This window comes from Peromyscus maniculatus, chromosome 4, assembly GCF_049852395.1.
Source record: "Peromyscus maniculatus bairdii isolate BWxNUB_F1_BW_parent chromosome 4, HU_Pman_BW_mat_3.1, whole genome shotgun sequence".
Classification (NCBI taxonomy): Eukaryota; Metazoa; Chordata; class Mammalia; order Rodentia; family Cricetidae; genus Peromyscus; species Peromyscus maniculatus.
In genome coordinates this window covers 24,294,854-24,318,850 of record NC_134855.1, presented here as the reverse complement: position 1 = coordinate 24,318,850, position 23,997 = coordinate 24,294,854, and positions in this window count along the sequence as shown.

Here is a 23,997-nt window from a genome sequence, read left to right as displayed (position 1 = left end):
AAGACTATTTCCTACTTTTTCTTCTAGCAGGTTCAGAGTAGCTGGATTTATGTTGAGGTCTTTGATCCACTTGGACTTAAGTTTTGTGCACGGTGACAGATATGGATCTATTTGCAGCCTTCTACACGCTGATATCCAGTTATGCCAGCACCATTTGTTGAAGATGCTTTCTTTTTTCCATTGTACACTTTTGGCTTCTTTGTCAAAAATTATATGTCCATAGGTGTGTGGGTTAATGTCAGGGTCTTCAATTCGATTCCATTGGTCCACATGTCGGTTTTTATGCCAATACCAGGCTGTTTTTATTACTGTAGCTCTATAGTAGAGCTTGAAGTCGGGGATTGTGATGCCTCCAGAAGTTGTTTCATTGTACAGGTTTCTTTTAGCTATCCTGGGTTTTTTGTTTTTCCATATGAAGTTGAGTATTGTTCTTTCCAGATCTGTGAAGAATTGTGTTGGTATTTTGATGGGGATTGCATTGAATCTGTAAATTGCTTTTGGTAAGATTGCCATTTTTACTATGTTAACCCTGCCTATCCATGAGCATGGAAGATCTTTCCATTTTCTGAGATCTTCTTCAATTTCTTTTTTCAGGGACTTAAAGTTCTTGTCATATAGGTCCTTCACTTGCTTGGTTAGTGTTACCCCAAGGTATTTTATGTCATTTTTGGCTATTGTAAAGGGTGATGTATCTCTAATTGCCTTCTCAGCTTCTTTGTCCATTGTATATAGGAGGGCTACTGATTTTTTTGAGTTGATTTTGTATCCTGCTATGTTGCTGAAGGTGTTTATAAGCTTTATCAATTCCTGGGTGGAATCTTTGGGGTCACTCAAGTATACTATCATGTCGTCTGCAAATAGGGAAAGCTTGACTTCTTCCTTTCCAATTTGAATCCCCTTAATCTCCTTATGTTGTCTTATTGCTCTGGCTAGAACTTCAAGTACTATATTGAATAAGTATGGGGAGAGTGGACAGCCTTGTCTCGTTCCTGATTTTAGTGGAATTGCTTTGAGTTTCTCTCCATTTAATTTGATGTTGGCTGTTGGTTTGCTATATATTGCCTTTATTATGTTTAGGTATGTTCCCTGTATTCCTGATCGCTCCAAGACTTTTATCATGAAGGGGTGTTGGATTTTGTCAAATGCCTTTTCTGCATCTAGTGAGATGATCATGTGGTTTTTTTCTTTGAGTTTGTTTATATGGTGTATTACATTAATGGACTTTCGTATGTTGAACCACCCTTGCATCCCTGGGATGAAGCCTACTTGATCATGGTGGATAATTGTTCTGATGTGTTCTTGGAGTCTGTTTGCCAGTATTTTATTGAGTATTTTTGCATCAATGTTCATGAGGGAGATCGGTCTGTAGTTCTCTTTCTTTGTTGCATCCTTGTTTGGTTTAGGAATCAGGGTAATTGTAGCCTCATAGAAGGAGTTTGGTAATGTTCCTTCTGTTTCTATTATGTGGAACAATTTAGAGAGTATTGGTATTAACTCTTCTTTGAAGATCTGGTAGAATTCTGCGCTGAAACCATCTGGTCCTGGGCTTTTTTTGGTTGGGAGACCTTTAATGACTGTTTCTATTTCCTTAGGGGTTATTGGACTATTTAAATAGTTTATCTGGTCTTGATTAAACTTAGGTATGTGGTATCTATCCAGAAAAATGTCCATTTCTTTTAGGTTTTCCAATTTTGTGGAGTAGAGGTTTTTGAAATATGACCTTATAATTCTCTGGATTTCCTCAATGTCTGTTGTTATGTCCCCCTTTTCATTTCTGATTTTGTTGATTTGGATTCTTTCTCTCTGTCTTTTGGTTAGTTTGGATAAGGGCTTGTCTATCTTGTTGATTTTCTCAAAGAACCAACTCTTTGTTTCATTAATTTTTTGTATTATTCTCTTAGTTTCTAATTTATTAATTTCACCTCTCACTTTGATAATTTCCTGGCGTCTATTCTTCCTGGGAGACTTTGCTTCTTCTTGTTCTAGAGCTTTCAGATGTGCTGTTAATTCACTAGTGTGCGATTTCTCCAACTTCTTTATGTGGGCATTTAGTGCTATGAATTTCCCTCTTAGCACTGCTTTCATAGTGTCCCATAAGTTTGGGTATGTGGTGTCTTCATTTTCATTGATCTCTAGGAAGTCTTTAATTTCTTTCTTTATTTCTTCCTTAACCCATTGGTGATTCAGTTGAGCATTATTCAGTTTCCATGAGGTTGTAGGTTTTCTGTAGTTTTTGTTGTTGTTGAAATCTAGCTTTAAACCATGGTGATCTGATAGAACACAGGAGGTTATTCTGATTGTTTTGTATCTGTTGAGATTTGCTTTGTGGCCAAGTATGTGGTCGATTTTAGAGAAAGTTCCATGGGGTGCTGAGAAGAAAGTATATTCTTTCTTGTTAGGATGGAATGTTCTGTAGATATCTATTAGGTCCAATTGGGTCATGACATCGGTTAAGTCCTTTATTTCTCTGTTAAGTTTCGATTTGGGAGATCTGTCCAGTGGTGAAAGTGGGGTGTTGAGATCTCCCACTATTAATGTGTGGGGTTTTATATGTGGTTTAAGCTTTAGTAATGTTTCTTTTACATATGTGGGTGCCCTTATGTTTGGGGCATATATGTTCAGAATTGAAACTTCATCTTGGTCGATCTTTCCTGTGACGAGGATGTAATGTCCTTCTTGATCTCTTTTGATTGATTTTAGTTTGAAGTCTATTTTGTTGGATATCAGGATGGCTACCCCTGCTTGTTTCTTAAGACCATTTGATTGAAAAGTCTTTTCCCAGCCTTTTATTCTTAGGTAGTGTCTATCTTTGAATTTGAGATGTGTTTCTTGTATGCAGCAGAAGGATGGGTCCTGCTTTCGTATCCATTCTGTAAGTCTATGTCTTTTTATAGGTGAATTAAGTCCGTTGATATTAAGGGATATTAATGACCAGTGATTCTTCATCTCTGTTATTTTTGGTGGTAGTGTGTGTGTACTTCTCTTCTTTGGGGTTTACTGTTGTGGCTTTATCTATTGCCTGTGTTTTCAAGTGTGTATCTGACTTCCCTCGGTTGGAATTTTCCTTCTAGTGCTTTCTGTAGGGCTGGGTTTGTGGATAGGTATTGTTTAAATCTGGCTTTGTCTTCGAATGTCTTGTTCCTTCCGTCTATGATGATTGAAAGTTTTGCTGGGTATATTAGTCTGGGCTGACATCCATGGTCTCTTAGTGTCTGCATTACATCTGTCCAGGTCCTTCTGGCTTTCAAAGTCTCCATTGAGAAATCAGGTGTTATTCTGATGGGTTTACCTTTATAGGTCACTTGGCCTTTTTCCTTGGCTGCTCTTAATATTCTTTCTTTATTCTGTACATTTAGTTGTTTAATTATTATGTGTCGAGGGGACTTTTTTTGGGGGTCTAGTCTGTTTGGTGTTCTATAGGCTTCTTGTATCTTCATAGGCATTTCCTTCTTTAAGTTGGGAAAGTTTTCTTCTATAATTTTGTTGAATATATTTTCTGTGCCTTTGAGTTGGTATTCTTCACCTTCTTCTATCCCTATAATTCGTAAGTTTGGTCTTTTTATGGTGTCCCAGATTTCTTGGACATTTTGGTTCATGACTTTGTTGGCTTTAGTGTTTCCTTCGACTGATGGAACTATTTCTTCTACTGTATCTTCAATGCCAGAAATCCTCTCTTCCATCTCTTGCATTCTGTTGGTTATACTTGCATCCGAAGTTCCTGATCTTTTACTCAGGTTTTCTATTTCCAGCATTCCCTCTGTTTGTGTCTTTTTCATTTTTTCAATTTCCCTTTTCAGATCTTGGACTGTTTCCTTTGTTTGTTTCATTGCTTTTTCATGATTTTCTTTCAGTGCTTTATTGTTTTCTTCCAGGATTTTAATGTTTTCTTCCAGGACTTTATTGTTTTCTTCTAATTTGTTTGCCCTTTCCTCTAGTTGTTTACAGCGTTCTTCCAATTTTCTTGTCTTTTCCTCTACACAAGCCTCTACCTTCTTCATGAAGTTACTCATAAGGCTACTTTCTTCTGCTTCTTCCAATTTTTGGTGTTCAGGTCTAGATGTTGGAGGCGAGCTAGGTTCTGGTGATGCTGTATTGCTCTTCATTTTGCTGTATGTACTTCTGCTTTGACGTCTGCCCATCTCCTTGTGATTCCTTCTTGGTCTTATCAGTGGACTTGTTTCACAAAGAGCTGACAGACTCAGGAAGACTCTCTCTCTTGTCCAAAAGGGAGTTCTCTTGTCCAACTCTTTGGTCCAGAAGGGAAGTCAGGGGCAAGCTCTGGTCCAGAATGGCAGTCGGGGACAGGCTGGGAGCTGGGGGCCGGTCTCTAAGTCTCAGGATGTGGGTGGGGTCTTGGGCAGATGGGCGTGGGGGCAGTGCGCGGAGACTGCAGGGGCTGCCGGGGGCTTGGAAATGGGGATCCCTCCCGGTGGGGCTAGAAGGGGAGCTGCCCGGTGGCCCGAACCTGGTGCCAAGTTGGGCAGGCCTCTCAGGAGTGGCTGGTGGCCAGGGATGGGGTCCTGGCTGGACCCAGGCACTCACCTCTGGTCCAGAAGGGAAGTCGTCAGGGGCAGGCTGGGAGCTGGGGGCCGGTCTCTAAGTCTCAGGAAGTGGGTGGGGTCTTGGGCAGATGGACGTGGGGGCAGGGCGCGGAGACTGCAGGGGCTGCCGGGGGCTTGGAAATGGGGATCGCTCCCGGTGGGGCTAGAAGGGGAGCTGCCCGGTGGCCAGAACCCGGCGCCAGCTGGGCAGGTCCTCCCAGGGTGGCTGGTGGCCAGGGATGAGGTCCGGGCTAGACCCAGGCACTCACCTCTGGTCCAGAAGGGAAGTTGTCGGGGGTAGGCTGGGAGCTGGGGGCCGGTCTCTAAGTCTCAGGAAGTGGGTGGGGTCTTGGGCAGATGGACGTGGGGGCAGGGCGCGGAGACTGCAGGGGCTGCCGGGGGCTTGGAAATGGGGATCGCTCCCGGTGGGGCTAGAAGGGGAGCTGCCCGGTGGCCAGAACCCGGCGCCAAGCTGGGCAGGCCTCTCAGGAGTGGCTGGTGGCCAGGAATGGGATCCGGGTTGGACCCGGGTACTCACCTCTGGTCAAGAAGGGAAGTCGTCGGGGGCAGGCTCTTTTTATCCTATATTCTTATATTCCTCTAAATTATGATAAACATCCATAATCAACCAAATAACCAAAGACCACCCACCCCATCACTTAGGAATATGAATGCAGTATTCTCCAGACTGTTTCCTGCTGATTGTGGCTGAAGGCATCTTTCTGAGTCCTTGAGAATTTATGAGATAATGACCAAGTCCTAGGAAGACCAGCAATAACCTTTGTTAATAGATATCACCTGTCAAGATTCGGGAGGTCTACCCTCATCAAACCTGATCCATATTATTCCTGAAGAAATCCATAGCCTCTTGTCTCCTGTGAGAACAAAACTCCAAAGCATTTTTAATTTCCATTTGACTTCATTTGTAAACTTAAGGTATTCCTAAAGTATGTAAGATGATTTGTTTCAACAGTCCTTCCTTTCAATCCTATGTCTCTTAGCTGCTATTGTTTGTCAGTATTCAAAACATTCAAAATCAACATAATAACATACAGGATCTAGACTCCTTGTGTATTTTCCATCTCTACACAGCTTATACTTTTTTATGTTACTTCTCTCATTAAAGATTTTATTATTTTAAGCTATTTATTTCTTTCTATAACTGCCCATACCCTTTTTCTTTCTTTCTTAAGCCAACGCACATTGTAAAACACACTGGAACTTTTTCAGAGATTTTTTTATCTGTCTGAATCTGCTTTACTGTATATCTTTTAGCCTTCTTTGATGGCATGCTCAAACTTTAAACTGCTATGCAGCATGGACCTCTGCCCTCAGCTTTGGCAGTGGGGTCTTCCTGTTTCTTCAGTCGTGAAAGTCAGGCCTAAAGCTCACAGCCCAGATGGAGTTTCATGACCAAGAACTGCATCCAACCTTTCTAGAGCTCTAAAATGCCAATGTTTACAAAGCAGCAGGCATTTTTACTTAGTTTTTTGTTCCTATTTAACATACTGGATGCTAAAGGGCTCACCAACAGGCAGAAATGCTTAGAGGAGCCATATTCTCTCTCTCTCTCTCTCTCTCTCTCTCTCTCTCTCTCTCTCTCTCTCTCCCTCCCTCCCTCTCCCCCTCTCTCTCCCTCTCTCCCCCTCTCTCCCTCTCTCTCTCTTTAAAAAAGCTTTCTCAGGTACTATGGAAATTCAAGTGCCAAATTGGTATACCAAAATATTACTGTTAGTTTTTGCTCTTTTGGGGGCCCATCACCCAGCTCCTAAATAAATCACACACAAGGCTTACACTTAATTATAAATGCTTGGCCTTAGCTTAGTTTGTTTCTTGTCAGCTTTCCTTAACTTTAATTAACCCATCTGTCTTTTGCCTCTGGACTTTTACCTCTCTCTATTTCTGTATACCTATTTTATTCCATTGCTGGCTGTGTAGCTGGGTGGCTGGCCCCTGATGTTCTCCTCCTTCTCTAGCTACTTCTTTTTTTTCCTCCCAGATTTCTTCTATTTCCTCTTTCTACCTGCTAGCCTTGCCTATCCTTCCTCCTGCCTAGCCATTGCCATTCAGGTTTTTATTAGACCATCAGGTATTTTAGACAGGCATAGTAACAAAGCTTCACAAAGTTAAACAAATGCAACATAAACAAAAATAATTCACCTTAAAATAATACTCCCCAACAATCTCCCTTCTGTTGAAAATGCCAATGGTGACATTGCATGGAATCAGTCAGGATGTAGTAACTAGATTGGCTGCATTGTTTAAAGGATTTGGTTATATTCCAGCCCAAACATGTGTTCTCTGCTTCATCACAGAGAAGCCATAGGACATGGATAATAGAATTCCTGCCACAATTATAAATATGAATAACTGAATTTTATATCATTACAAATAGATCAAGTTTCTCTGGTAGCTTCCAGTTTCAACTGGCCCTGTCTGTCCCGTTAATAATATAAAGCAAACAGACAAAACAGCAACAACACAAATCTATAGATAGGCACACATGTACAATGCTCAAGGGTATTAGTTAGAGTATATTAAATGTATTGCAGATCCCTGGGAGTATGATGACTGGAGAGTGGAATTCTGGTTATTGTAGACTTTTAGAACAGGGGTAAGAAGTTAGGACTGGAAAATAGAAGAGAGAAAAGAAAAGAAAAATAAAACTTTAAGGAGAAAAAGGAAGTAGTACATACACTGGTAGAGTTCCAATCCATTAACACATTGGCTTTGCCAGAGCTTGGTGACAATTCTCGGCAAGGCTCTACTCCAGGGATTGCTGCCTGTCGAATGGGAGCATGCCTGGCTCCTTAGAAATCTCTAATGACTTCTTCCAGAACCAGAGTACCAAGTGACATTTTGAGGTAATGGAGAAGGTTGAGGTCATGGAGAAGGTTGTTGCTATTATCCTAAAATGGTAATATATACATAGATATTGACTAAAAGCAATTATGAAAATATATATATAATAACAGAATACACCTTACAAAAACAACAACAAAACTCACAAAACATATGCCTCAAAAGAACATAACATTATTCCTAATGTTTCTCTTCCAAAATTTCAAAGGAAAGACAAGTGCTCATAACAGTGGGGACAGCTATGTAACTAGCATATGAATATGTATTTTGTGGGCTTTTCTCAAACCTGCACTTTGAGCTATGCTTCATTGGTAACTGCCTTAGAAATATCAATGCCACTACAGACTCTAACTGTGTTGTAATTTAATCTATTTCTTGAGACTGAAGTGGCATCCATATATCTACTTTTGATTCTTTTAATCAACTACTGCCTTCAAGAATTCCAAATATGAATGAAAACATAGTATTTTTTTCCCTTTGAAAAATATGCAGAATTTGAAAGAAGGAAAATCATCTTCAAAGTCTCAGGAGTTATCACTCAGTGTTTAAACATCAATAAAAGCATCAATTAAAAGTTTCTTCTCTTTATCTGCCTAAGCAGAAGGGTAGAAATTAATTATTTTAGAAGCAGCAAGTCACTATAGTGGAATATTTCTATTGATTAAATTTATTAGCCAATTTCTCAAAATCCCACCTGACATTCTAAAATGTGAGCTTTCAATTACATCAAGGAAAGATCATACAAAAAAGTGTGACTTTAGTGTTTTATTTCTGTTCTAAGGATTAAACCTAATGCCTAGCACATGTGAGACAAGTGATCTACCATGGGACCATAGCTTCAATACTCCTTTACTTTTTTCTTTTCTGATACAGGGCCTCACTAACTTGCACAGATTGTCCTTGAACTAATCCTCTATCCCATACTTACCTTGACTCGGGTTGCTCCTACTTTAGTCTCCTGATTGATTTGGATTGTAGTCCTGCACCACCTGCCCCAGACTATTTACTGGTTTTTCAAAGTTGGATTTTACATTGTTCAAGCTATGCTCAAGTAACAACAATGACATTTATGAAGTAAATGAGGGCCCAAATTAGACCCAGGCTGAAGACCAGAGAGCCATCCACTGATCTTGTGTGACCCATTGAAAAGGTACATTTCCCCGTTTCTCCTACTTAAGTTACTTTCATTTATCTTAAATATATATTGTTCAAATATTCACACACACACACACACACACACAGAGAGAGAGAGAGAGAGAGAGAGAGAGAGAGAGAGAGAGAGAGAGAGATGATATTATCTGTGAAGCCTATAATTTATCTCTGTTGAATTACGAATTACTGACTGTAAGAAAAATTTCATCTATTTGTCCATATGTCCTTTAGGGTATGGATTAGTTATGAAGTCTAGTTTTCAGAACTGAATGGCTCTTTTTCCAAGAGTAAAAGGACTTTATTTAGTGACACATCTGTTCTGTTTCTTGAACCAACAGAATCCTTGATAATTTCAAATTTTGCCTAATATAGGTTTTGTTTAAAGAAAAAATATGGATTTCCATACCTCATTATTTTCTGCCTCTTTTTTTCTACAGTATTCCTGGGATCATTTTCCTCCAACCGTGTTTAAATTGCTTTTAAGCATTCACTATCTATTCCTTAAATAAATTGTAATTCCTCCAAATACGCTTTGATGTTCTTTCTCACTTCACTCTACATTGTCTACCTGGGTTGTGTTATCTCTTCAGTTTACTACAGCTCTCAGCTCTCAACTGTTACATTAATGAATTTATATTATATATAATCATATGTATAATTATATATATATATAATATAATTTATATATATATAAATGAGTGGGGGTGGGTGATCTATTAGAATGCCTTACAGGCTGTGGTCTAGTTAGTCTAACAATGGTTGTCTATGAATGGAAGGTCCAAGATTCTAGTAGTTGTTCAGTGCAGGAGGCTGTAATTCTCAGCTGGTCTTCAGTATATACCAGAGTCCCAACGAAGTAAGTTTCAGTGAAGAAATGGACTTGCCAGGGTGTGTTGGCTGGTTTTGTGTGTCAGTATGGCACAAGCTAGAGTTATCATAGAGGAAAGAGTTTCAATTGAGGAAATGCCTCCATGAGATCCAGCTGTAGGACATTTTCTTAATTAGTGACTGATTGAGGAAGGATCAGCTCATTGTGGGTGGCACCATCTATGGTATGGTGGTCCTGGGTTCTATAAGCAGGGAGAGCAATGAAAGAGATATTATGATAGAGGGAGACATCATGGGAATAGGGAGAAACCAGGTGCTAGGGAAGTTCTCAGAAATCTACAAGGATGACCCCAGCTTAGACTACTAGCAATAGTAGAGAGGGTGCCTGAACTGGCTTACTCCAATAATCAGACCAGTGAGTACCCTAACTATCATCATAGAGCCTTTCTCCAGTAACTGATGGAGGCAGATGCAGAGATTCACAGCCAAATACCAGGCTGAGCTCCAGGAGTCCAGACAAAGGGAGAGAAGAGGGATTCTGTGAGCAAGGGGCATCAAGATCATGATGGGAAAACCTACAGAAACAACCAAACCAAACTAATGGAAACTCATGAAATTTAGATCAACACCTGTGGAGCTTCCATGGGACTGGATGAGGCCCTCTGCATAAGTAAGACAGTTGTGTAGCTTGATCTGCTTAAGGGCCTCCCTGGCAGTAGGATAAGGATCCATCCCTGGTGCATGAGCTGGCTTTTTGGAGTCCACTACCTATGGTGGGACACCTCGCAGAGCCTAGAGGCAGGGGGAGGGGCTTGGACCTGCCTCTGCTAGATGTACCTGCCTCTGCTGACTCCTCTTGGGAGGCCTTACCTTCTTATAGGAGAGAATAGGAGGTAGGTTGAGGGGGAAGGATGGAGGGGCAGGAGGAGGGAAGAGGGGGAATCTGTGATTTGTATGTAAAATGAATAAAAAATTGTTAATGAAAGAAAGAGGGAGAGAGCAAGAGGGAGAGAGAGAGACAGAGAGAGACAGAGACAGAGAGAGAGAGAGAGAGAGAGAGAGAGAGAGAGAGAGAGAGAGAGAGAGAGAGAGAAGAAGAGGAGAGGAGAGGAGAGGAGAGGAGAGGAGAGGAGAGGAGAGGAGAGGAGAGGAGAGGAGAGGAGAGGAGAGGAGAGGAGAGGAGAGAGGAAGGGAAGGAGAGAGGAAGGGAAGGAAGGAGGGAGGAAGGAAGGAGGGAGGGAGGGAGGGAGGAAGGAAGGAAGGAAGGAAGGAAGGAAGGAAGGAAGGAAGAAAGAAAGAAAGAAAGAAAGAAAGAAAGAAAGAAAGAAAGAAAGAAAGAAAGAAAGAAAGAAAGAAAGAAAGAAAGAAAGAAAGAAAGAAAGCAGACGGAGGAAGCCAGTAAGCAGCACCCCTCCATGGCCTCTGCATCATCCTGTCTCCTTGTCTGCCCTGTTTGAGTTTCTGTCCTTGATTTCCTTCAGTGACAAACAGCAATGTGGAAGTGTAAGCCAACTACACCCTTCCTCCTCTGCAAGTTGCTTTTTGGTCCTGGTGTTTCATCCCAGCAGTAGAAACCCTAACGTAGGGAGAGCAAGAACAAGTAGGCCAAGAGAGCGCTTCCTTCTTCCCTGCCCTTTTCTCAGGCTGCCACCAGAAAGTGGGGCCCATATTAAAAATGGATTTCCCCGCCTCAAAAGATCTGGATTAAAAGTGGGATTTCACTAAGAAAAAAAATATATCCTCATAGGTGTACCCAGCCATTTAGGCTTTAGTTAATTCCAGATGTAGTCAAATACTATCACACTATTCATTTTCTTTAAAATTCACACAAAATTCTTTTAACCAGTCTGTGCTTCTATCTACAAATTGAAGTTGAATGAACTTGAATATTTTCAATCCCATTGTGATTATCTTTTAATTTAAACATTTCAAAGTTTCTGTCATAATCTCAAAATCAATTGCAAATGCTTCAAATCTCTTTCCCCTTTCTTGTTCATTTCTAAGCCTTGAATGCTCCTCAACAAACAGGAATTTCCTTAGATTGCCAAATGAATTGTGTACTCCTTTGACTCACATTGTACTTCAGCATATCTTCCTAATTCCACAGGAATTCCAACCAGGCCAATTCCAATCATTGGTAAGGTAGTTTCACTTTCTCAATAAAATTCTATGCCCAGTACAACACTGAGTTATCTACTTGGACTATTGTCTTCAGTTGTAAGGTAACTTCATTAAATTGTGTGTGTGTGTGTGTGTGTGTGTATGTGTGTGTGTGTAGCAGTAGTTTTCCATATGTATTTTTCAAAAGGTGTCCCCATATTTCTTATTCTACTTTGTCCTTCTAAACCTGACCACAGTTTTATTCTTCTCATTCCAAGTAGACATCTCATGGTACCTCTATCAAATAAAATAAAATAAACCAGTACAGGGAATAAGTTATCTTTTTGAGTTGTTGGCTAATGAAGATAGACCTACATTATTACAGGCAACTGCCAATACTTTTGGCTACTCTCTAGAACATGATGATTAAGAGACCCTACTGCTAAAGATAACCACAGAACATGAAGATATTGAACAGGTACTCACCTGAAATCTTCATCCCTATTGGCTAGCTTTCATGGTACTAGAAGGTGCTATGGATGCTGCTGGAGAAAAGTAATCTTCAATCTCACTCAGCTATGAACTCTGTTGTGATAGAATATTGTTTTAAGGTGTGTTACTTTTGTTTGTACACTGGAACATTTGTATAATGATGCAAAGATGTGTTACATTTGTTTGATTAAATAAAATTCACCTGCAGTTAAGAGGCTGAGTCAGCAATTAGCTGACAGGAAGTGTTAGGGAGGAACCAGGTGGAGAAGGACTTTTCAGTGGGGGCTGAGAGAAGGATGAGTAGCTTTTTGCAAGGTGCTGGCAAAGAGAGAAGGTAAGCTACTTGCTGTCCAACCTCTCTGAGGAGCAGAATTCTACCTCAACCTTTGAATCTCAAATTCGTTCGAGGGACAGAGATTTAAATAAGTTCCCTTCATAACTTTGAAAAAGTCAAAAGTCAGTGCCTGAAGGAACGGAATCCCCTCAGGCTGTGTGGCTTTTGTAGCCAAACCACTGCTGGTAGCAGAGGAGTTGCAGGTGCTGATTCGGACAGCCATGGCTTAAAAGGCAGTAACAGTTTTAAAGAAAGACAACACCTAGTGAGTTACAATAATGACTGACCTGATAAGATATGCCAACTGGTACAATAGTGGTACAAATGTTATGGGACTAACCAACCACTTTATGATTGGATCTATGCCCCACTTTATGAGATAGAACACACACATAGCATTGTAACAGGGGCCATGAACCTATGGAGAGACCCAATAACAATTATTCTACTAGATGGACATAATATTAAAATAACTCCTAATTGCTTGTTGTTATACTCATAATTCAAAGCATCTCTCGACTCTCATCAGAGAGACTACATTAACAGAGGCAATACGCTGTCTGTGAGGCTTTAGGGATACTTTTTGTATAACACATCTCCTTTCTTTCACAAATAATTTAATTGTATAACTCTAATTCTCACACAAAGCTATTTTATTGCAGGAATTGATACAGTGTGGCTAAAATATAAATAGAGAGTCTTGAAATGCTTAACTTTCTCCATTCTGTTTACAGATGCCTTTCCTGAGCTAACTCAAGGTTGTTGCCTGTGTGTCATGGCAAGAAGGTATGGAGTCTATGTTTGTTAAGCAACTGACTGCTTGACTAATTCTTGCTTATGGTCTAAGAGGAAGCAAAGCTTCACTTTTGATGGAAAATATCAACTGGGTAAGAAAGTACTCTTCTGAACCGTAGTCTTTCTTAGTCAGTGTAAGTAAGTCATATTCTGAAAGTGTGAACACAAGGTCAGTGTAAATACCCTCAGTGTCAAAGCAGAGGACCAGCAGAGGGTCTTGTTAATAACACTTTTACCAACAGTAGCAAAGGCCCCACAAAAAAATAATTGTTAATAAAACTTGGTTTTTTTTAAATACCAAACAATATAAATGCTTCAACATTCATGTTGATATATATATTTATGATGTATTTGTCGATTTTTTAATATATATATATATATATATATATATATATATATATACACATTTATGATGTATTTGTCAGGGCTGATTATAGTATAAGAAAGTGAATAATGTTTTTAATGCCAACTAATAAAAAGAATGATTTCTTATCCAAACATAATAATAAAATAAAAATTTTGAGTTAACACTTAATTCTACTTACAATTTATACTTGGCATAAAGAAGAAAAAAATATAATTCTGAGGTCTTCAGAAGGTCTCATCTTAATAAATGAGATCTCAGATTTTATACTCTGACATCATGTACTTTTATTTTTCCCTCAAGTACAAATTAGCATTAGGATTATCTTCCTACAAAATTAACAAGGTAACTGCCATACCTAGCTGACATTGCCCCTTTTTTATTTTGGGGTCTCCCAGAATTTGCCACTAACACTCTGATCATGTTTTGGTGAGAGGACACAGAGTCTTTGCTGAAAGCCATCAAAGCCTTACCCATTGTCCTTTACGGGTTGTGCAGAAAACTTCTCAACTATTAGACATTTAACTGGAGTGCCAGAATGAGCTTGTTGGCTCCCTCCAGTTCCTGGAGTAAAATCTCTGTTCATAATCAGTTGCTATTTTTTTAATGACCCGTAAGAGGTTCATTGTGGTCCACTTCAGTTCCCCTTTTAGTGTCCCATTGATTTTCCAGATTTTAGGAACAGGCCCTAACCACTTGCTTTCTCATTGGTGCTCTCCACTGGATGCTAAAGAAACATGTTGTTACTTTGGACTGTGAGACAGGGCTATCTTGAGGACTAACACGCCATTTATAATCGTACAGTTTATAATAGCATTTCCTGCCAAAAGAAGGTGCTTTTCTCAGAAAGTGAAGGATGGTGTCTGCACCCAATTTACTTCTACAACTCTAAGCAACACCCTGGTCTCTTGTCAGTAAAAAAAGGGAGATAAAATAAAGCAGCAATCCCAGGATATAAACGATATTATTTGTCCCCAGAGTATATACCAAAGAGTAACTCACTCAGAGAGCTTGCATGAATTATAAATGGCAGAAAGGCACAGGGAAGTTCAGTACCAACTCATGCACAGCTCAACTCCACAGTCGGTTAAGAAAAGTCACTTGTACTGTGAAGAAATAAAAAAGCTGTTTTTTTCTTATTCTAAGTCTCATTTAAAATATTAGGATACTGTAGAATGTACTAATCAAAAAAGCATAATATTCATAAAATTTTAACATCAAATAAGGCAATCAATATAAAATCTGAAAAAATTCTCATGTAGATGTAGAAATTTTCAAAGAAATGTCCCTTTGATAAGACTTCTCTGCCACAATAATAACAACACAAAAGAAAGAAGCAAGAATAACAGGAAACCTTGAGTTCTAAGCTATAACGAGGATAGGAGCAGAACTCTGAGGGAGTAGAAAAAGTGAGCATTTACAGAGCATTTAATGTGATGGGTAGTCCTGTTCTGACATGAAACTTGGCAAAGCTGTAACCGGTTTGGCTTTCAAGAAAGAGAATTTCTATGTTATAATGAAACATAGTGTTACATTTTCCAGTTCTTTCTGTAGTCTATGTTAAAAAATAATAGTAATCATTGCTAAAGAAAAATCTCAGAAATATCAGATCGTAAACTCCATAAGTTCAAAAAATTACTGGAAATGGCTTCTGTTTTCTTATTGCTCATCCTAGCTTCCTTGAGATCTCTTTGAATTGCACTATGAAGGAGAATTCAGAGGATAAAGGGGTCTTTTCTTTTTTCAGGAAAAGAAATGCTTTTATAGAATAGTTACTAAGACACACACACACACAGAGAGAGAGAGAGAGAGAGAGAGAGAGAGAGAGAGAGAGAGAGAGAGAGAGAAGAGAGGGAGACAGACAGAGACAGTGACAGACAGACAGACACATGCACAGAGAAAGAGAGAGAAAGAAAAAAACAGAGACCGAAGGCAATAGCTGACTTGAAACCAAATTCTTATTAAGAAGTACGTATTAAGAGAAAGGGGGAAATACAAAGGCAAAAACTCATCTGCATGATCCTAGTTAAGGCCGTGCCGAGGAGACAGCTTAAGTTATCTTGAAAACTGGTGGGTTGCCCTGCTTGGCTGAGTTTGAATTGAATGTTCCCAAAGTAACATTTCACAAATAGGATTGCCCTTCCATTTCACACTGCTCTTTCTCGAAATAGCAGCACCAGTTAGCAATATTTCATATCAAGACAATTACATTGTAGAAATATTGTAGTCTTAGTGCTTCATTAAAATTAAAAAAAGTTAAATCCCTGTTTTGTTGAACACAAGAAATGAATAGTAAATATTGATTTAGAATGAATGCAAACATTTCTCTAGGAGTGGATAATTACTGCCTTTCTATGCAAAACACTTGGGTTTGAAGAAGCACTTCACTTACTTTGCCATGCAGTATACATTCCTTAGTACATTTTAAATTATACGTTGTCCTGGACAGTGTCTGCTCTATAATTTCTTGTGTCTCTACACCAGAGTCAGTATGTAATTTTAAACTACAAAGTTTGTGCCAACTAGGGGAATAGGCTTAACTCTTTCTCTTTGCTGGGTTCACAAATCCTTACATGAAGAGAGCTGGAAATCCATAAGATGAATGATCTCAAGCCCTGAGCATTTCATTCTTTTCTTTTGGGTTAACACAAATGCCACTGGTAACTGGCCAAAGATTTATAAGCTGGAGATCAAATACAGTATAAAATTTATAAAATAAGAGTCACAGACTATACAAAAGATACAAAACAAATCATTAACATTAGGAATTTTGAATGAATTAAAAGCTGCTTTTATCTTTGTTATAGAAGGATCTTTTTAATTTTTTAAATTTTTGAGATAGTAAAGTTACATAATTTTTTCCTTCTCTTTCCTCTGAGACCTCCCATATACCCCTCCTTGCTCCTTTTCAAATTTATGGCCTCATTTTTTATTAGTTGTTATTACATGCATATGTATATATACATATACATTCCTAAGTATAACTCACTCAGTCTATGTGTGTCTCACCAAATAAGGGATCATCACACTTAAAATAAATTTTTTGTTGAAAATTTCCATCATTATTCTCTAGATGGTCAGAGCAAAAGAACTGCTAAAATCTCAGAAAGGAATAAATAATAATCATTTCAATATTGTGTAGGTAAATAGTGAGCTAATTATTATGTTCATGTTGGAATAATTTTTGAGTTCATAAGTACGGAAATAAGAAATTGCAAAGTTATTAGAATTAGTTTTTTTTAAATAATTCTCCAGTAGTTGTTTAAAGTACAGGAAGTAACCTCATAACAGAGAGAGAAATGTAAAAGAAATAAAAGCAAAGGGTTAAATGTATAGTACATAATGATGCAGAGAGGCTAGTGGATCGCATGGGCTTTGGGATAAAGTAAGATGACTGCTGTTCCTGGCATCCTTGCTTTTTGACTGTGGGATTAAGTCTCATTTATTCACTCTGATTTCAATCTGAATATAGCTTTCTATCTCTTTAGTATATTAAAGTTTTACAATATAAGAAAGATAAGATCTAAGGCAAGCATTTCGACAATAATGTAAACTATATATGTACTTGAAAAAGACAGAACAATGATTGACAAGCTCTTCTGTATATCAAGCAGTGTCGTGTTGCATCCATTATGCTCTTATGCTTATAAGCTTGTCCCTGTCTTGATCTAGTCTAGATGGATGTGCCTGGACCTGACTGCCTGGGGTTGGGGGATGGTGTTATTAAAAACACCACTTGCAGGACCCTGTCCGGAGGATCTGTCTGATTCAATGAGGCTCAAATGAGACCAAGAAAACTATTTTTTAATATTCTACATCATTTTTGTGGTTCAGTTAGCATTGGTCACAATCTTCATCACATAGTTTCTCTAAGTTCAACTTTGTTTTTTTTTTTTGTTTGTTTGTTTTTGTTTTTTTTTTTGTTTTTTCGAGACAGGGTTTCTCTGTGTAGCTTTGCGCCTTTCCTGGAGCTCACTTGGTAGCCCAGGCTGGCCTCGAACTCACAAAGATTCACCTGGCTCTGCCTCCCGAGTGCTGGGATTAAAGGCATGCGCCACCACCGCCCAGCATCAACTTTGTTTTAAAACAGAGTGAACAGTATTTCCGATATACATAGATTAGGGGAGAAGAGTGAAGTCTACTCCAGCCTGCAAAGTGAAAAATGGTCTCACTAAATGCAGTAATATAATGACAAGAGCACAACTACCAATGACTTTTATTTATGCCAAAGTAAAACTAATCAATTAAAGATCTTTCAATAGCACCTTTGATAGAGGTATGTTTTAAGGGACAGAAAGGTTCTGAGTTACTCAAGTTCTGACTGAAAAGGAAGCACCACGGGAAGGATGAAGAGACTTGGATGGCCTGTTGGAGAGAAGGCTAGACCTGATGCTACCTGTGTCAGAAATGAGTCTCAGCTGTCTCCTTGGAAATAGGATAATGCTAGTACTTGATAGAACACAGACTTAATTTGTAAAACACTGTGTGGGATTTGCTGATGCTAAGTGTCAATCTCTAAATCAGTCCCCAAAGTAACCGGAGGATCACAGAAGCTGCTCAAGCCACTCTGTTACAGCAGGAGGAACATTACCTGTCTCCGAGATGTGCTTGTCAGAAAACAGATGTCAGAGTGCCCTCCCTACTTCCAGTTAAAAGGAAGAAGCCCTGTCACTCTAGTTCAAAGAAGGTAGGCTATGGTAGAGGTCCCTTGACCGCTGTGAATCACTCTTTTTTTAATTTAAAAAAATGTTTTATTCATTTTATGTACAACCACTGCCCCCCCCTTATCCCTCCTCCCACTCCCCCCTGCCTCCCCCCTCAACCCACCCTCTATTCCCTCCTTCAAAAGGGTAAGTCCTTCCATGGGAGGACAGTGAAGCCTGGTACATTCAGTTGAGGCAGGATCAAGCCCCTCCCCACTGCTATCTTTTATTCTCAATCCTATGTGGTTATTTTAGTGAATTTAACTTTTTCTTTTTCCATCACCTATGACAGGGAACACTGAAGATACTATTCAGCATTCAATCATGAAAGTTTCACATCAGTATTAAACAAGAGTGAAAAACACACACGATAAAGACCACGAGTTGAATTTGAGTGAGTTGTAGTAATGTAATGACAGGGTGAGTTTGGCCCTGGAATTCTTCTGGAAAAGATAAGTATGCCCTTAGTACACAGGAAAATGGTATCATTTCAGATTGCAGTATTGTTCCTATGTAAAGGGGGGGGCGTACAGGGAAGAGAACACACGAATAACTTGTGACTGAGTGTCTCCTACACACACCTGACATATAGACACCATCAGGAGACCTGCCTTACATCATATCATTTGTGCATTTGTTATCTGTGATTGCCAGCTACAAGATCCTCTATGGAGGAAGGAATGTGTGCTGTCAGGTGGCCACAGACTGCCTGAAATGAATTCATCATAAAGGAAGATAATCCTAGAAAAGGAGAGAGGAGAACTAAAGAGGGGGAAAGGGAAGGGGAGGGGAGGGGAGAAGAGGGGAAAACAAAGGATAAGGGAGCAGAAGAAATGGGGCAAAAGAATAGATGTCTAAGTTCCTAAAAGCATGAGAAACGTAAAAGAAAGTTAGAGTTGATTTTTATCATTTTGAAGACACTTCATTAATATAAAATTAGTTAACTTTTGATTCAAATATCTCAGTAGCTCTGGGAAAGTGAAGAAGACTAAAGAATTACCATTAATTTACTGTTGTTTGAACCGGTGAGAATGTGAAGAACGGATTTCTTATTTTGCCTCTAACGAGAAATTAGATTCAAACTTCCTAGCAGGCAAGCAAGAAATATTCTGCTAAGGTGGTCAGTACTAAACAGCCACAACAGCTAACACTTAGGATTCATATTATCTACCAGTCATTATGGACTCATCATGAAATATTTGTGTTAACTCTTTCTAGTTCTTCACGGCCAAATGCAGGGGTCTCTTTGATTTACTTCATTGTGCAGATGGGAAATCCGAGGCTTGGGCATGATAAACAGTTTTTATAAAGCCACAAATGAATGGGAACCCAGACTCTGTGTCCCCACCCACCCGTGCTGTGACCATCATGCTCAGCTGTACAAGCACAGCACAACCCAAATATGAATGGAATTCTGATATTTATGTTTATCTTTATCTTCTGCCTAACTCCAGAATGAGAGTGAAAAAGCCATTTCCTCTGGGAGCAGCACCTCTGGCTGCCGTATTCGTTAGCAAATTGCTTTCTCAGCCTAAGCAGAGTGAGAGCTTCAGTGCTGGAGATTTCACAAGCACTTGTCCAGCTAGAAACAGACACCCCCCCCCCCCCACACACACACACAAGCAAGAGCAGTAGAAGATGGGGACGTTACTCTTAAAAGTCCACATCATAATTTACTGAGGAGCAGCATGGTTCTTTCACGCAGGACAGCAGGTGACATGCCTGCCTTTCTCCACACCCTGGAATTTACATTCATCCTTCTCCAGTCTTTGTAGTGGAATATCATTTCAGAAAGCTGAGCACCGAAAAGAATGTGACTTCTTCAAACAGCACTCTTAATGTCAGGGAAAATTCAGAAGAGTGCAGGGAGCGACAGGGGTGGGTGGGGGTGCAGATATCCAGAAAACATTCACTGTCCTACCCAGTTGGACATTCAGTCCCCTCCTGGCAATTTGGATATCTTTGAGTCAGTACTAAAACACTCACAAGATCTTCAGTCTTAATTATAAAGCTTGAGGGAAAAAAAAAAAGTCCAGTGAAAATTATTTTCAGGTATAAAATTAGAAAGTTCTTTCAGCTCCTTTGCCAAGATTTGCATAACTTTGAGGGCAAACAAATTGTATGATTAAAAATACCATAGAGTACACCCTGGTGCCAGTTCCTTACTATGACTTCCAGGGGAAACCAGAATCATCAGGACCGAGGATGAGGTGGCATGGAGAGAAAATCTCTCAGGACAATCCAGGGTATCATTCCAGCTTCCATTTTCCTTGCACAATGGCTTTGTTTTCTCATATCAATGAGCCAGAATGAAATGTGGATCCCATGATCAAATTGGCAGAAGCTGCACTCCCTACCTGGATGCTCGCAAATTGTAAATCACAACTTTACAAGGATTTAACTTTTCCCTTTCCAAAATAATCAAATGTTGTGGCGAGGGGACCACTAATCATGACAAAAATATACTGCAAATTCTTTCTTTTGGTGCCAAGTCCAATACGTTCTTTGAGTGAAATTAAATGCAGGATCTTATTCCAAACCACAGCTTCCCTTGGGGATGTGCAAATCTCAAGTGGGGACTGAAAGGCCAGTTGTATCAAAGCCCAGGGTTACACTGGCTTTTGCTAAATTTCCCTCCCCCCTTAAATCACTGCCTGTAGTACACATGGCTGGGCCCACTGCCTTCCAACTGTTATAATCAAATCATACTTCCCACGTTCTGCTAGAAAAGTGGACCCGTCACTGACTTCTCTTAGTTTCTCACAGTTTTTGTTTATTTTAACATATTCTCTGTTGAACTCCAGGGAAGGGAAGAAGAGAGAAAAAATAAGAAAAGAGAGGGTAGAGGAGGGAAGAAAAAGATAGTGTAATATATATATATATATATATATATATATATATATATGTATATATATATATATATATACACACACACACACACACATATATATATATATATATATATATAGAGAGAGAGAGAGAGAGAGAGAGGCATTATGCTATAAGCAATTACTGTCTCCATCTCAGATCTGCAGTATCACAATAATCAAAGATGAAAAAAACATGAGGTCATCCCTCATGCCCTGAACAACACAGCATGAAGCCCTACAGTACATTATCTCTCCTGAGAGTTTTTAATATGTTTAAAGGATAGCCAATGATAATATCATTTCATTTTATTCTTACTCTATCTTTCCTGTCTAGTGTGCAACATATTATTTCTAAGGATGTTTTGCGGCAGCTTTCTGAGGAACTTTTTGACTACTTGTGGAGAAATAAAGTAACATTCATGCCTGCCAGGAACTATGATGCCTAAGTTCACTATGGAACTCCATAAAGTGAGTTTTAACAAACCTAAATTTCATTCCATGTATGGAAACTGTAGAATAGTTTCATTAGACATATTTTATGTTTGTTGCATTATAGCATAAACATAACTGTATGGGTGTGTGTACACATACAAGCAAGAAGCATATACATTTTGCATTGACTTCTATTATGCTCATAAATAAGTATTTTGTCTAATCACAAAGTCAACAAAAATGTTGAGGCATCAATCAAGAAAGCATTTTATGTAGCATGAATCTTTTTTTTTTTTTTTTTTTTTGGTTTTTCGAGACAGGGTTTCTCTGTATAGCTTTGCGCCTTTCCTGGAACTCACTTGGTAGCCCAGGCTGGCCTCGAACTCACAGAGATCCGCCTGGCTCTGCCTCCCTAGTGCTGGGATTAAAGGCGTGCGCCACCACCGCCCGGCAAGTAGCATGAATCTTAAAGGTACTTAATAACAAAAACAAACCTGAGGCCAGGTATTGGGGTGAATACTGGAAGATCAGAGAAGCAGAACAAGCCACAGCTACCTCACCTTGCCAATTCCTCAGCTGATCCTGTTTCCTCAGACTAGATGCCTCTGAGTCCTCATCCAGAATGAATCTCAGCTGAACTGCTGCTCAAAAGCCTGAAAGCCTAACCAGGCAAATGTTTCTAGTTTCTGGTCTTCACGCCTTATATATCTTTCTGTTTTTGCCATCACTCCCTGGAATTAAAGGCTCACTTCTTGGGATTAAAGGCGTATGTCACTATGCCTGGTTGTTTTCAATGTGGCCTTGAACTCACAGAGATCCAGACGGATTTCTGCCTCTGGAATGCTAGGATTAATGGCGTGTGCTACCACAGCCTAACCTCTATGTTTAATATTGTGGCTGTTCTGTCTCTGACCCCAGATAAGTTTATTAGGGTGCACAATATTTTGGGGAACACAATACCACCACAATTTTAAATAACTATTATATTCAATATATATGATTCCAACAATATACATACAACTCAACAATACACATATGTGTGTACATGTGCACACACAAAGCTAAATATTCTGTGATATGATAATAAGATGTCAGAAATCATAGGCACACCTTGAAATAACATACAGATACATATATAGATGAAGGTATTTAATAATCATGTACTCTAAAAACTAACTCCTCTGTGTTAGTTTCCTTATTTATTAATTTGGAAAATAATTATACCTACTACATACTTTCTGGAAGAATTGAAAGAAAATTTCTATACTCAATAAACAGTAGGGCTTAAACAAATATCATCAGCCACATAATACTTGCTGATATAATTATAAATGCATAGGAACTGAGTATCAACAGCAAATACTGCAGCATTCAATGACTCAACTACAAGAATTCAGATGGAGATTTTAAAAGCACAGGTGTCATTTTCAAACTACTATTGTCCATTTCTTCATATGCATCTCCCGTGACAATGAAGTATGTCTCTTTGCTCGATATTTAACTACGCTGAGCATCCAATTCCTCTGCTGACTCCTAGTTTATCTTAGTATTCCACTCTCATAAGTCTGTCTGTCTGTCTGTCTGTCTGTGTTTCTGTCTGTCCCTGTGTTGTCTCATCTTTCTGCCCCATCTGTCTCCTTTCTCTCCCTCCCTCTCTTCCACCCTACCCCCTCTCTCTCACTTATTTTCTCTCTCTGTGTGTGTTTATCAGGTAAGAAATTTTGAATTTTTAAAACTTTTATGTTACGTGTATGAGTGTTTTGCCTGTGTGTGTGATCTGTACATCACAGACATGCATGGTGTCTGGGGAGGCCAGAGAGAACATAAAATCACCTCAGGTTTGTGATCTGTCATGTAGTCATCCAGATGCTTAGAATAGAACCCTGGTTCTCTGAAAGAGCAGCCAGTTTCCCTTAACCACTGAGTCATCTTGCCAGCCCCCTTGAATGACTTTTCAAGTGAAGTACATAAATCTTTCAAATCTACGGTTTGCTATTAGCCTATTGAGCAGCCTCAGGCAAGTTTAAAGCCCGGAGCTTCAATAATTGCATGGAGAAAATGATTAATGATACATTGTAAGTATGAGAGTTAAATAACTATTTCCTTGATACATACATACCATATAGTAGGCACTGGTAGTGTTCAAGTTTTTTTCTCTTGATGTACCAAGGGTAAATGGCTACTTTGTGTATGTGTGCGACAGATGTATGTGTATATGCACATGGATGTGGAAGCCAGATGTCAACCTTGGGTTGTGTTCCTCAGACTCCATCCCTCTTTCTTTTTCTTTCTTTCTTTCTTTCTTTCTTTCTTTCTTTCTTTCTTTCTTTCTTTCTTTCTTTCTTTCTTTCTTTCTTTCTTTTTCTCTTTCTCTTTCTCTTTCTTTCATTTTTTTTTTCCTTTGAAAAAGGATCACTCATTGGCCGGGAACTCCCTGACTAGTCTAGGCTACCTGGCTAGCAAGCCCCAGAAACTGTCTGTCTCTGCTTCTACAGCAATGAAATTACAAGTACATGCCAGCACA